Here is a 15,572-nt window from a genome sequence, read left to right as displayed (position 1 = left end):
TTCACAAAAGATAGATTATGTCTTCAATTATTTTTAAATTCACCGTTTGATGAGATACAAAGCAAAAAATTCAGAAAAAAATAAATTATATCTGCTACCATAAAAGTTTAAATTAAATATTAATACAAATTGAATACGGAAAGTATAGATATGAATATGAATATAAATTAAATAATTAAACTTTATGACCATATAATCAAAAATATTACTAAATGGTTGACAAATTAAGTTGACAGTATATCAATGTGGTTATTTATTTTTTAAAAAAAATTGTGATTGTTATATAAAATTAAATAGGATTACAAATAAAATCGGATATTCAGATAAGGATCGGATAGTTGTCTATTCATATCTATTATTTTATAGATATCGTATGTTCAAATTTTTATTCATATTTAGATAGTTTTGGATAAAATATAGATCTAAATGGATATTATGTGAGCCACTTTTATTTTATAGTTATTTACGTAGAAGGGATAACGTTTTTTGCTTCCTTTTTTTTCCCTATACTTTAATTTAAAAATTCTCTCTTTATTGTACGCATAGAATTTAGATACGGATATTCGTACAGAGTTATTACACGCACCGCCCGCATTTACTTCCGCGCCTGCTGCTTTCCCGTTCGACAGAAATCGGATTGAGACCTTACGGAGGCGGTCCCGCAAACGGACAGATTCGCTCGTAGAATTTCCATTTTGCCATTGCGTTTGATAGGAGAGGAGTGCCCACACAATATCTCTCTTAGTTGGATCTTTTCGATTATTAACAAATATGTGGAAGCAAACAATTTTACACTTTAATCCTTGTTGGGAAAAAAAAAATGTAGAGGTGTGAAAGATTAGAGATAGATCCACATGGTGGTCTTGGTCCAACAATGTAGTTATTGCAGTTTGATTGTTTTAAAGCAAGTCCGTTAGGTCGAGAGACTTGCATGCCCTCTGGATCGGGGCATGTTACTAGAGAGGCATTAAGTTATTTGCGATCACAACCATCTCTAAGTGCATGTGTTTGTGCTTGACACATTATATCAAAGTGTCAAAATACTTTCCATGATTAGATCGAGCAATTACTAGCTAGGTTATGTATGGTATGACTAATTTGCATGCAAATATAAGATTGCTATCTAACCAACAACATAATTTCGAAGATTTCTTGTCAAATACTTCTTGTGAGAAACAAACAATTTTGCTCATCGATTCTTGCTGGAAAAGAGACATGTAAGATTGTGGAAGAGTGGAGATGAATCCACTTAGGTGGCCTAGACCTAGCAATGTAGCTAGTAGAGTTCCATCTAGCTATGGCATGTTTAGTTGGTTGAGAAATGAATGTCTTCTAAACACATGCATGTCATTGAATGTATCACGTTTTCTATGTTGGTAGTCACCGACAAGTACGTATGTATATAATACCTAACACATCAAAGTGTCAAAATATTTTTCATGATCAAGTCAAGGTCTAACAAATCAGGTTGCATGCCATGTCGAAAATCGCATATATTGCATGACACTTGTGGCATCTTACTAACCAAGACAATAGAATAACATATGTCAAAATTGTTCATGTGATAAACAAACGAATTTAGGCTTTGATTTTTATTAGAGACGAGAGATAAAAGTGGTCTATGCTTGTTTTGACTTTGTTAACAGAGTTTAATGAAATTAAAGCATGAGTATTAGATCAATAGATGCAAGCCAATAGATGTATGTTATGTTATATAAAGTAGCCATTACTTTCATGTACATACATGTAACATCCAAGTAGCATTAGACTTTCCATAATTGGAACAAGCCATCATAGTTACATCGCATGATATCTATACCTTGTATACAACTATTGTCACACATCATGCAATGCCATAATTTCCAAAGTACTTGACAAACAATTTATGCTATGATCCTTGTTGAAGAAGAGGCATATAAACATAACAGATAGTGAAGACAGACATAACTAATAGAATGGCTTAGACCAATGGACTTTGGTTAAAAGGTCTATTTAAACTATGATGCAAATATAAAGTCATGAAATGCAACCTTCTATATTGGATAACAAGTAAATTCATATTAGGTTGCCTATTGATGGCAATTGGTTGCTAGTGGAAATGCATTGCACCTATCATGTCCAAGTATGCAAATACTTTACATGATTGCATCAAATAATTGCAAGTTACACATTCTTAGCACATATCTAAATTTATAACTTCCATCACATGTTGCTACTCTAGCCAATGATCTCACTAGTTACAAATTTTTTACGCCATTAAAATGCTCAAAAACATGCCCATTCACTTGAGAGAAACTTGAATATTAGGAAAATATTATTCATTAGGTTTTCTTTTTAAGCAACATGGCGGCCAAACAGTGCTTCCAATACATTTGCTACATCTTTTTCCTTCCACAACTGCATTCACTCATTTCTATCATCACATATAGAGTCTATATATCAATATATCAAGTTACAAATGAGTAAACTCTCGCAGTGCTAATGAAATCCTCTAGCTCACCAGTCACCACCCCTCTAGTTCTTATTGTTATGAAGCAGTACACTTTGTTAACTTTATGGCGATTCCAACAATGGATCGATATTTTTTTTTCTCAGGTTGATGTTAACCTATAAACATATTTTAAGGACAATCTTTCCTTCCAAGGGAAAAGAGAAAACTATATTGGAAACACCAAAGCGTAAGGACAACTGCATTAATGTTTCAGCATTGATGGGGGCCTTCTTCTGCGATGTCAGATGTTTTTGAACAACCCAGTAGGCCAGGTGAGTACTGGTTACATTCATTAATACTTCCATCGCCCCCATGATGTGATATAGCCAGCCTTATGATTTTCTTGTTAGAAATTAGATATCACTCCACAGAAGGTTCACGGGCTCTGCTGTGACGCGTTTCATGTAGCTGAACATGGCACCAAGTCCTGCAGAACGATGTTACAGGGTAACGTCCTGTTCTCTTCTCCTTGTTGAGCTAAAGGCATTTGGAAGAGGTGATGTGAATAGAAATGATGATTTACATTTAATTTTACCACAATAATTCTATATGACAGTGATGTTAGATCATCTCTATTCTTTAAATTACCATCCAACACAATAATAAAATATTCATTGTTGAGGTTGAAAATCTAAGACCATCCTTAAACGGTAATCTTAAACTGAAATTAAAAAATAAAAATACCTTTTAGTTAAAAAAATTGGTTTATCAATATACCATCAATATATTAGAGCTGCAAATAGGTCCGGTTGGGTTGGATCGGATCTTAAGTGATCCTAATCCGACCTGGATTCTTGTTCGGGTCCAAGTTGTGGACCCAGACCCGACCCAGTTAAAAATTGGATCAAGTCAGATTCATGCCTACAAATTTTGACCCGACGGATCATTCGGATCGGATCGGGTCCATATATAATTCAGACTCGATCCAAAAAGTAGGCCTAAATGATGCTGTCATTTTCTAACTTTCGAGGCCTAAAAAAAAATGGGTTGGGTTAGATCCGGATTCGGGTCAAAATTGGGTGGACTCGATCCGACCCGAAAAATAGAACAGGTCTAAATTTAGGACCCAACCCGGCCCCACGGATCTTAAAATTCGGATCGGATCGAGTCTTACACGGATCAGGCCGGGTCACGGGTCGACCTGATCCATTTGTAGCCTTATATATTATATTTACTATTATATATATAATATTTATTTTATATTAATATTCTAATATATATTATAATATATTATATTATTAATCATATTATTATTATATTATTATTCAATAATAATTTTAAATCATAGTAAAAATATATTATTGTATTTTATATTTATATAATGAAATTATGTAACATATTGCTTCTATTTGTCTTATTTCTCTAATCAAAATAAATATTAACATTAAAAAATATATTATAAATATAAACAAAAATATTAATTCTATAATAATAATTAATATATTTTTATGAAATACATTGATGATTAATATATCAATATTTTATTATAATATATTTTATATAATTAATAAATATATTTTTATGGAATATATAAGAGATAGTATTGGTATTTTATAGTCAGTAATCTTGGATTTCTATGAAATACCAAATAGGTTACCCATTGATATGTGGAAGTTTTTAATCACTGAAACATAGCATATCAAATGCGATAGTCTTAAATTATCGAAGAACAAATTATGCTAAAATAAGGGTCATCAATAAACTAAACGTGTGTACACGTACACCATAAGAAATGAGGTTTTGATGTGCACCCAGTGACATTATTGAAATTTAGATGGAGCATGGTGGCTCTTTTGGGGTGTGGGGAGCGGCAGGAATGGAATAGGGTGTGTGTCGTGCCTCACACGTGTGAATAGGGTACAATCAACGGTACAGTTGCTTTCAAGCAAAGATCTTACCAAACCAACGATCAGGATTTAGTTGCCAAGTCGCTTTTGATCTGGAGCTCCAGTTGCCGCACCCCCAAACTTTGGATGCCATCCATCATTATATTCCTTACCCCCATGATGATTAGCAATATAATTATAAAGGAGCCTTCACAAAAAAGACTCATCCCCCATGCTACCATGTCATAATAGCCTTCTCTTTACTTAACCAAAACTAATAATAACCATTAAAGTCCTTTCTTTAGGTGGAGATCCCATCACCATTGGTTCACTTTTCCTTCTTTTTTTTTTTTTTCTCTCTTCTTCTTCTTTTGTCTCATGATCTAGTTGGGATGGGAATGCAAGGAGATCTATGAGACATAGATTTGAGCATAATTTTATTCGGTTTCTACCAAATCCACCTGAAAATTGAACCCATCGATTATTTTTAGGTTGGATTTGCTCTCATGAGACTTCGATGTACCTAACTGCAACCTTTTGAATTGAATCCTAGTTAGGCTCCAATCCAACTTGCAAACTAAATTGGTCCGGCCTAGGTTTAAAAATTATATCGAAGCTAGTTTGGGTTGGATCCACAGCAAGCCGAATCCGGACCCAAGCGAACCCTCTTGCAAGCTAGATGCATCTCATTGGATGGTCAGATGTAGCTTTAATAGAAGAAGATGACATGATTGGAGCTAGGTTAAGATTTTGAAGAATAATAGATGGCATGGTGGTCTTTGTTGCCGGGTGGTACTATTGGTGAGGAGAAAGTAGGGGAGGGGGGGTTAATGATTAGTTTGGCCGAAAACCCAAGAAGATATGGAGTCGGGTAATCATAGGCCATGACTATGTAGGGAGGAAGGGGGAGAAAGGGAGGTGGATGCCATGAGTACTTCTCTTTTTTAACATGAGCCCTGCCTTCCATCCACTCATGACCTGTGACCCATCTTGGCCTTTTGGAATGGGAATAATACTTGGTGGTTGTGGCAAGCCGATTCCGTGGGGTCTGGTTGGATGGATTGGGTTCGATCCAGGCCGGTCCGGTTCAGAGTAAACTTATCATCTCGAGTTCTGAGTCATATATTGAATCCAAGTTTGTAATTAGAAGTATGAGCTAAGATTCACACTCATGGAGATGAATGATTTGAGCCGGATTCTAAATGCAAGTGGAAGGGGAATTGTTTCAAGAAGATGTTGAGTCATTGAGCCAAGGAAATATGACCGGGTTGTTTTGGTAAATGCAAATGTATGACTATGGGTCAAGTCTTTTTGCTTGACTGGCTTTTTGTGTCACTTGTGATGCGAGCCCTAAAGAAATGATTTCGACAAGCCAGTCTTACCTTTTGGTTGGCCTGCAGCTTTGCTTGTTTCAGGTTTGAAAACCTAAGCATCCGGGGACCCCACAGCCATTGATTAGATCAGGGCCTGACGGAGGAAGATGGAGGCATAAGAACTAGACTTTTTGACTCGGAGGTTGGCAGAATGTGTACCTTGAACTGGTGTAAACAAAACAAGAGATCAATAAACAGTCATCATGTTGCATCAAAAAAAAAAAAAGAAGCAGCAGTGAGTATGCAACATTTTCAAATTCCCATTAACTTGATCAAATGGTAGGGAGGTTCGTTCTTCTTCTTTTGCCTTCTTTTTGATGGCTACATGGAAGCCTATATAGTCACTAATGATGAAGGATTGAACATGTCAAGTGTCATTCCTTCCAAAGTTGTTCAACAAAATTTGTAATGATCATAATGGATTTTTGCTTTGTTTAGTTATAGTTACACTTTGGAGCGAGACTTGGTCATTTAGATTATGTACAGAGTGAAAGTTAAAGGCTCAACTGATTCGCGAGAAGAATTTTTTTTTATTAAAATATTTTTTTTGAAAAATTGATACTTGAATATATAATATTTGGAAGAATAGTTTTTGCATGCTTAATTGGCCATGAAAAAATGGCACATTTTAGAGTAGTCTATATTTGATTGAATATCTATTTTTCTGGAGCATATCTTTAATAAAGAGAAAATATCTTGTTCTATTTTATCTAAAAACTTAAAAATATTTTTTTTAAAAAAAAATCTCAACTCCTAGTTTGCAAGAATTGGACTTTTCTGTATTCTATATAAATGTTTCTTATTTTACTCTCATAAAAAAACACTTTCTTATGTATTTTTGTTGAAAACTTTAACCAAATACGATATATTTCTTCTTTTGCCGAGCAGATGAACCCTAAGTTTTTATTTCATGCCTGCCTACCATGCACAATGAATTCTGAGATTCCAAAAAAAATCTTATTCATTTGTTGAAGTAATATTATTTAAACGTATGACATACAGAAATATCAATTTACAAGTTTCTGACAACTTCTGACTCTTTGACGCTCCATGATCAATGACATGTAGTTTCATCGATCCATGTCGTTCGTGCACTGTGATATGTGCTGATAAATGGGGTTTATAGAAATGAATAGCTGGGATTGATGCTGTGTATAGCCATGATGCATGATATAATATATATATATATATATATAGAGAGAGAGAGAGAGAGAGAGTTTATTGGGAGAGAAAAATATGAGTTTAGTATCAATTTATCAAATTTTGCAATTAGAATTCCTTAGGTTCATCCTTTCATACATATCTAAAAAAAACATAATTAAGGATTATATATAACACAATTAAAGACCTCACCCAAAAAGACTAGCTATATTCAAATCTAATCACAAGTACTATGATCGGCTCGTGCTGCAGTGTCTCTAGTCTGCATGGGCTATGAAACGGATCAGTTTTGATACCATTTATAACAATCTAAAACCTTATCCAAAAAGGATAGCCGGAAAATATTTTATGGGTTCTTTAGCCCTGTATAAATATTCAAAATCTTTTCAAAAAATAATAAATATAAGATTAAATATATGCCTGAATGGATCCTCACAGTATACATCCGAGTCACCTACATTTATTGTGTTTATTCCCTATTTATATGGTTCTTCTTAACTTCCCAAATCAATTGAATTCTTTTTATAAGAATGTATTATATATATATATATATATATATATATATATATATATATATATATATATATATATATATATATCCACATTTTTAGTTTATTGGACTCTTTTCAAAATTTATAAAATTCAATTAATTTATATAAATAAACGAACGTAACTACTAGATTTAACAAATCATCATGGTCGTTCAAAGCCCACTAAATCTACGACCTTAGATGAAGACTCATGTTGTTCAGCAAGAAAAATACTAAGGCTTCGGATAATATTTTAACAAACTCTTGAGCTTCTGGTTCCCCATTTATGATAGGAGTACACAGATATTAATATTGGCCTACACTATATATCACAAAAACAAGATCTCCGATTTTGTTAAATTCAAAGTTAATCATCGTTACTAATGTGAGAGAAGGGATGTTTATCTACTCCCTTGTAAATCTATTGAACTATAAGTTGCCCTTATAAGTACATCAACAATTTAAGATACCTTGAAATTCAAATCAGGTTTTAGTGTGGAGAATAGATCATGATAATCATTCATAAAATTAATCCTATCTTAATCTACTTTTATTGCTTTCTTTTGAAGTTTAACATTTATATGCATTTGCACATCCATATTTACTAATATATAATATTAGTAAAGCTAATATGTGGCTGCTCGCATAACAATCATAACAAAATCAGTTCTAACCAAAAGACTAAGAGCTCAATACCGATGATCTGATCCATTCGATATGGTCTATCTCTAGCCAGTTTATTGTCAAACTAATATATATATATATATATATATATAGATTAGAAGATCTATAGCCTATATATTTAGTGATTAAAAAATATATTGTTCGTATTATCTAAACTCTTTATGTTTTTACCATTGTCTGCATGGACATTGCAAAAGCTCGAGATATTCAAATTATTTAGTTTTTTTACGGTGAATAGTTTAGAAATAATAAATGACACTTAAGAACTCGATTTATCCTATTCAAATTGTTTAGTTTTTTATGGTAAATAGTTTAAAAATAATAGATGGCACTTAATAAGTCGAATGATCGGAGTTTGGTTTCGAGTTTGGTTACCACTGAGGTGGTAGCTCAGTGGAAGCATGGCCTTACTTTCAATAAGTGGTTCCGAGTTCGAAATGCACAGACGTCGATTAAATTGTGGAGACCAGATGCTCTCTGCTCGGACACGGGTCTGAAAGGACGTACCGCTCTCCTGGTAGCATCGGTGGTGCCAGGTATGACGTACTCACACATGGTATTCGTGCTGGAGCCCAGAGGGGTAACCGAGCCGGACCCACGGGTGGAGAGGATATGAGTAAAACCGGCTGGGTTGTCCAACACATGATCATTTTTGCTCGCATCGAACATTCTTTTGGTAGTATGGAGGCCCAATGGGGGTTGCTATGTGGGGGTGGGCTTGTCCCTTCCCTCCCCCCCTTTTCTCTTTCCTAAGCCAAAAAAAAAAAAAAAAAAAATCTCAGCTAGAACCAATCTTATTAGAGTTGTTACGAGGACACCCCTTCCTTGTTGGTAAACAGTAACCAAGTAAGTAGGTTTTCAACCATTTTTGAAAGATTGGTCGCACAAACATTGACTACAACTTTTTAGACTTCAGAGCAGCAGCCATCGCACTGTTTAGACATGACTCCAATTGCAAAGCCAAGGGATTTAATCATCACGAAATGGAAGTGACATGATGTTGTCCAATGCAAAGTGTGACCTTATATTTTACTTCGTTGTAGGCTGTCGGAACATAACCTTTTTTTTTGTACTGGTGTTTCTTGTCAACATGGTAGGCATCAAACTTGACAGCAGCATCCACCTACCATGCGCTAGGGTGCCGTGCATCCTCCTCCCGCACCAGAGCTGATCACGCCCTACCGAGCCTAGCCTGAAATTTGTTTTGCTTGGAGATCAAATTGGGCTACAACAATTTTAAAAACTGCCCGATCCGATCCAATCCGATTCGATCCAACCTAAAATTATATATATATAGATATAAAACATGGAACCAACAGCCACGTGTTAAGAGCACAGTAAATTATTAGGGCAACAAAACAAAGTCAGAAAAATGCATCCAAGTCCTAAAGAGCGTCACCAGGCAATGCCTCGATCTCTCTGTTTGAATTTTGACCTTAAAACAACTTGAGTCATTGCTGGTTCCACTTCTGAGCAAAGAAAAAATCGGGCTTGTTGGATGGGTCTGGGATTGGCTCTGTAAAATTGGGTCGAGCCTAGGCAAAAATTTAACCCGATGGTCGGGCTGGGTCGGGTTTGGACATAGCCTTTGGGCTTCATTTTCGCAATAGAACCTGGATCAAGCCCGAATCCAGCCTAGGGTTTGATCAGCTCTATCCCGAACTCACTATAAGCCTACTGCTTTTAAGCCCAAGCCCATCAGGATACGATCACTCATATGGCATATGCCAAGTATGGGTTTAATACACGATGTAATTGGCCCTAAATTCCACTATGGTCTCTTTCATAACCACAAGCATGTACAGTGATTAAGCTAAGGTCGGCTGCAAACACTCTGAATTTACTGAAGACTACTCACAAGATTGTGCGATCGGTGCACATGACGAACATTCAAAAATTAATTACATCATAGAGAATCAGGAGCAGAGCCAGGATACAGAAAGGATCAAATGGTAACATTATGCTAAATTTTCATGCGCTACTAAAAAAATAAAATAAAAAATTAATTAAATGGAAGACATATATATTAAATATATAAATATCTTAAGATTTTTAATTTTAGAATATTGCGATTGGAAAACAGCAGAAACATGACCTTACAAGCAAAAAAAGTGCTGCAATTGATAGTAAATAAAAATGAGCTTAACATAGCAAGACATTGCACTAGCATTTAGATATTTGGTGACCAACCAGTATTGATGGAAGAATGAAGACATAGAAGAAGGGGAATTAAGTTGAGCCATTATTTATCAATGTTATGAGAAAGAGAGATGCTCACAACTTCAAGTTTATTGTCATTCAGTTTATTTTTTTTTTTTTTTCGGAGTTTAGAAGGAAGAACTATACAAGAGAAAAAAGAGCCTCTACCTAGTTTGCGAGAAATTTAGTATCAGCCACTAGGCATGCAATAGAGCGCCTATGAAAAGAAACACGTATGGCCCCATGGATGTATATAGTTCGATCGTGTATAAAATTGCATCTCATGCAAGCAAAAATAGATCTCCATTGTGACTACGAAGATATCCAATATAGTACCAAAATTGTTACGTACAAAATACCCCACCTCCAATACAAAAGTACTGAAAAACAAATTGGTGTTTCGATATCTCCTACATTTAATGTGGCAGCAAATCAAATGCTTTTGATTATAAAATTTCATTTGAAAGCATCCAATGAGTATACCTTCTCATGCCTATGACAATAAATAAAATAAACATGTGTGATGACTAAATAAATAATGTAAGTGCTTAGATTGAAATGATAACAATACAAACATAGCAAATTTAAGTTTTATGTTATACATGGAAATTGTTATCTATGCATGCATGCATATATGCCTATGCATGGTATATGAAGACCATATAATACTCCCCAGTCTCGACCCATCTCCCGGAAGCTCATTCAATTCTCACACTAGTACGGAAAACATAACTGGTTTGGTTTTTAGTATTGATGACCATAGACATTGATAAAATTTGGATTAGGGAGGGTTGTTGGAAAAGGTAATCCAATTTTAGTGTTAAAATTTGGATTATTAGCATTTATGTTGTAATAGTTTTTGAGCATTAGTGCTCCTGTAGATGGTTGCAGGCTTGGCCCAGGTTATAACACTTAGGTCCCACTTAGCCCAGCCCAATAAGTTACAAGTAAGCTGGGTTGAAATCAGACCATCCCAAATTAGCAACAAATCAAAATCCAAAAAAAAAGAAGAAAGAATACTCTTATTCATCATTTGTAGTCATATTTATAATCCTAATTCTATATTGGTACTTTATGTACAATCCCTAATTAGAAAAAAAAAAAAACTTGATAACTAATCTTATATAATATGATGGATCATTGCCATCTTCATCTTGGAAACACTCATCACCTATACTCATAAGAAGCTTGTTCCTGCGCCTTCACCCTAATAATAATAATAGATTTTTTTGGTCTTCACCTTTGTAAAAATTTGATATCCTTCCTTTTTCTTATCTTTTATTATATCTTTTATTATATTTGTGTAATATACATGCCGATACATGTACATGCTATGTAGGTATTGAATCAGGCCAACTTAGATTATTGGGCTAATAATGACTGGGCCAAGCTCGGCAAATTTTAATTTGGCCAAAAGTTTGCGACCCAACCTTAGCCCAAATCGTAGAAAACCTTCAAATGATGCAAGCTAAGTAGAGTAAGCTTTTGGCCTAATGTGCATCCTAACAAGAGCTACCGTAGGATAAGTTAAAGGTTGTTAAGAGAATATTAGATTATTTGTGCTTATTGCCATCTTATGTAGAAGTGGCCACGGTGAACAGCAATGGAGTTCGAATAGGCTAGGACTGCAGATCGAACGATTAACATTTTGGAGGATAGGTAGCTATTTGAGGTGGCACTATAGGGCTGGCCCACCATGATTGACCATGGCTAGTTAGAGGGTCGTAGAGTGTGTGATCTATTTGCCCAGGGAGAGCGGAGGTGGGAGGAGGACCTCGTCAAGTAGGTGTTTAGAGAGCAACTTGCTGAGCTTGTTTTGGCTCTGTCGATCCCAGAGGGGGAGGTGGCAGATAGGAGAGTGTGGAGCAGGACTGGGAGGACGACGGTGAGCGTCTGGGACCTATCGAGGATGGCTGGAGGGCCGTCGGTGCGGTAGATTGATGGCAGTTGGATATAGAGGATGCACATCCACCTTTGGATTGTCCTGTTCCTTTGGAAGGTAGCCTAGGAGTGCTTATCTACCAGAGGGGTGCTGGTGTGGCGGGAAGTGAGGATTCCTGTACTGTGGAACTTACCAGGTGATGGAGGAGTCCATTTACCATGCTCTTTTCAGGTGCCCGAGATCTAGTCAGATATGGAGATGTGCCTCGGTCTAATCCGACTAGTGGCAGATGTGGGCATCCATTGAGGAGTTCCTGCAACATCTGGAGGCCACGGTTCGGAGGTCCGGATGAGAGGAGAGGGAGACTCATGATACCTACCTGGCCTATCATTGCTGGCTGGATAGGAATGCATGAGTTTTTGAGGACGATAGCCCTCATCCGAGGGTGGTGGCGGGCTGACCATTACTGCATGCGGCGGAGATCATCAGCATTATTGAGGCTTCACCTACTAGGTTGGTTAGGAACATCTGGGGTGCCAATTTTGCTCTTACAGCATTCAGGATAGTATTTTTCTCTTGGGTACCCCGACCCCTGGCTTCCTCAAGGTGAACTTCGATGGTAGCATAGTAGAGAACGGAAGCCGCAGAAGTGTGGGATTTGTCATCAGGGACCGCGATGCCAGACTAGTGGTGGCAAGAAGGCGGCAGATCTTCGACTCGTCAGTAGTGTGCGCTGAGCTTAGAGCTACCTAGGAGGGTGTCCCCTATGCAAGGCGGATACTGAGTGCGGGTTGCCTTTTTCTTGAGTTGGATTCGACCACGGTAATTGAGTGGATCCGGAGTCGAGGGTGCTCAGTCGATGATTGACCGCTGTTCCATGACATTTGTAGAACACTGGGGGAGTGTGACTTCTACCAGGCCACACACGTATATCGGGAGGCAAATGGTGTTACAGACTAGGTTGCTTCCTTCGTGATTCATCACTCTGGAGGTTTTACCTGCACAGACCATGGGGTTGTGCCAATGCCTTTATGTAATTTTTTGTTTTCTGATTTTGTTGGTTGTATTCACACCTGTCGGGTGTGAGCCGCCGATGTACCAAAAAAAAAAGGCTTGGATTTCAATATTAGATTAGATTTAGTAAAGAAAGAATAAGAGAGAGAATATGATAGAGTTAAAAGCTTAGCTGGTGTTTTTTGTAGCTGATTATAAAGTCCTCAGGGTGTTTGGTATGGGGTGATCATCTCGAGATCAAGGGTGATAGTGGTGGAGGTGACAAGATCATCGTATTTAGTTGCAGCATAGTAATTCTACGTAGTAGTGATCCTAAATCACTCCCATTTTTTAAATTATTATCTAACTCTGTGATGAAAAATCCGTTCTTGAGGTCAGGTATCCAAGATCACCCTTAGAGCAATGATTTTGGACTAAAATTTGGGAAAAAGAATGCCCCATAATCTAGGAGAAAAAAGGGTATATCAATATACCTAATATATTATATCAATGCTATATAAATTATATTGTATTGGTATTACATATATTATATCTATGATGCATATTATATTATAATATATTATTAATTAATTATTGTAATATGTTATTCAATTATAATAGAAATATATTATTGTACTTTATATTTATATTATGAAATTATTTAATATATCACTTATTTTTATCTTATTTTTCTATACAAAATAAATATTAATACTAAAATAATAAGATAATATAAATATTAATTCTATAATATAAATTAATGTATTTTTATGCAATTAATAATTTATAAGATTAATAAATATATTTCTATGAAGTATATTAATAATTAATATATTAATAAATATATTAATAATTTATTAAAATATATTTTATTTTATTAATAAATATATTTTATGGAATGTATCAAGATAGTTTTGGTATTATATGATGAGTGAGCTTGTCGAAAAGGGGTTACAAAATTAAAACTGCCCCTTAAGATATGAATTATGGTTGGACCTAGAAGTAATTTGTAGTCCACTAGAGATTCAAATATAATTTTTCCTTCAAATTTCTTATGGTGACTATAAAGCAATTTCTTTACATAGAATTAAGGGTGAAAATGGATAGGATAATATCTATTTAGATCCATCTTTATATCTAAATTTATCCGAATATGAATAGAAATTTGAATATTTGACTAATATTAGTATTCGTATCTATATCCATTAAAAAAAAATGGATATAGATATAGATAGACAACTATCCGATCCGTATCCAAATATCTAGTTCTATTTGTAATCCTATTTAATTTTATATAGTACTTATGATTTTTTTTTAAAAATAAATGACTATATTAACATACTATTAACTTGATTGATCACTCACTTAGCAATATCTTTAACACTGTGGTCATAAAGTTTAATTATCCGACTTATATCCATATTTATATACATACTTTCGGTATCTGAGGTATTTGTATCTATTTAAAACAAATATTGATATAAATTTTTACATTCGACTAACATCCGTATCTGTATCAGTATTCGTCAAATGAAATAAATATGAATATGGTTATGCTATTATCTGTTTCATATGCGATCTGATTTCAGCCATACGTAGAATGCCTAAGTAAATAATTGTTTATAGCTCCCTAGTTGTATCTTGTCTTATTTTTAGATTCGTTGCACGTTCCTATTATCAAGAATGGCTGGACCAAGAAATGTATTGCTCTAAGTAAGAGAATACTAAACATGTTACTCATGAATGCCCAAGAATTTTTGATTGTTGGAATATAGCATACCAAATAAGTTGATATTAGATCATAAATAGAATTGGATTATTCTGGGATAAGGATCATCAAGAATTAAAGATCATCTTGGTGGATCTCATGTGGGTCACCAAGCACCACATAAATGTAATTGAGATATAGAGAAGTTTCAATGAAATATTATTATATTGTTTACTGTATTTTTCTTTCCTCTCCATATTATTTACTATTCCCACCATGCTTTGATGTTGATTCAAATCCCTGCTATCCTGCAATATATTTATCTAAACAAATGCCAGAGATACCGCAGCAAACAGTTATAACAAAATTACCATGAAGTATGGTGATATATAACATTTTTAATTTGTATGCCAAGGAGGATTTCTTAGATAATTCATGAATTATTCATAAATAATTTTTGAACTTGTGAATGATGAGATAAATACTTGATCAATCACTTTTCCAATGAGGAAAAAAAATCATGAATAACTCAAGAATTGTTGCCATCCCTTCCACCACTCTTCCATATTAGATTCAGGAGTACAAAGGCCTTCTAATCGAATGGATCAAATCCCGAATGAAGTCACCGTGGGATCATCCTACCATCATCTCCCAGCCATCTGATCTATCATGAGATCTCAATCCCTACTTCCCCCTTATCCAGGTTTGTTCCCCCTTTCGCTCGC

The sequence above is a fragment of the Phoenix dactylifera genome, chromosome 12 (assembly GCF_051530095.1).
Source record: "Phoenix dactylifera cultivar Ajwa chromosome 12, Ajwa_hap1_PhDact_Kaust_v1.1, whole genome shotgun sequence".
Taxonomy (NCBI): domain Eukaryota; kingdom Viridiplantae; phylum Streptophyta; class Magnoliopsida; order Arecales; family Arecaceae; genus Phoenix; species Phoenix dactylifera.
The sequence above is the reverse complement of the archived record's forward strand: the minus strand, read 5'-3'. Positions refer to the sequence as shown.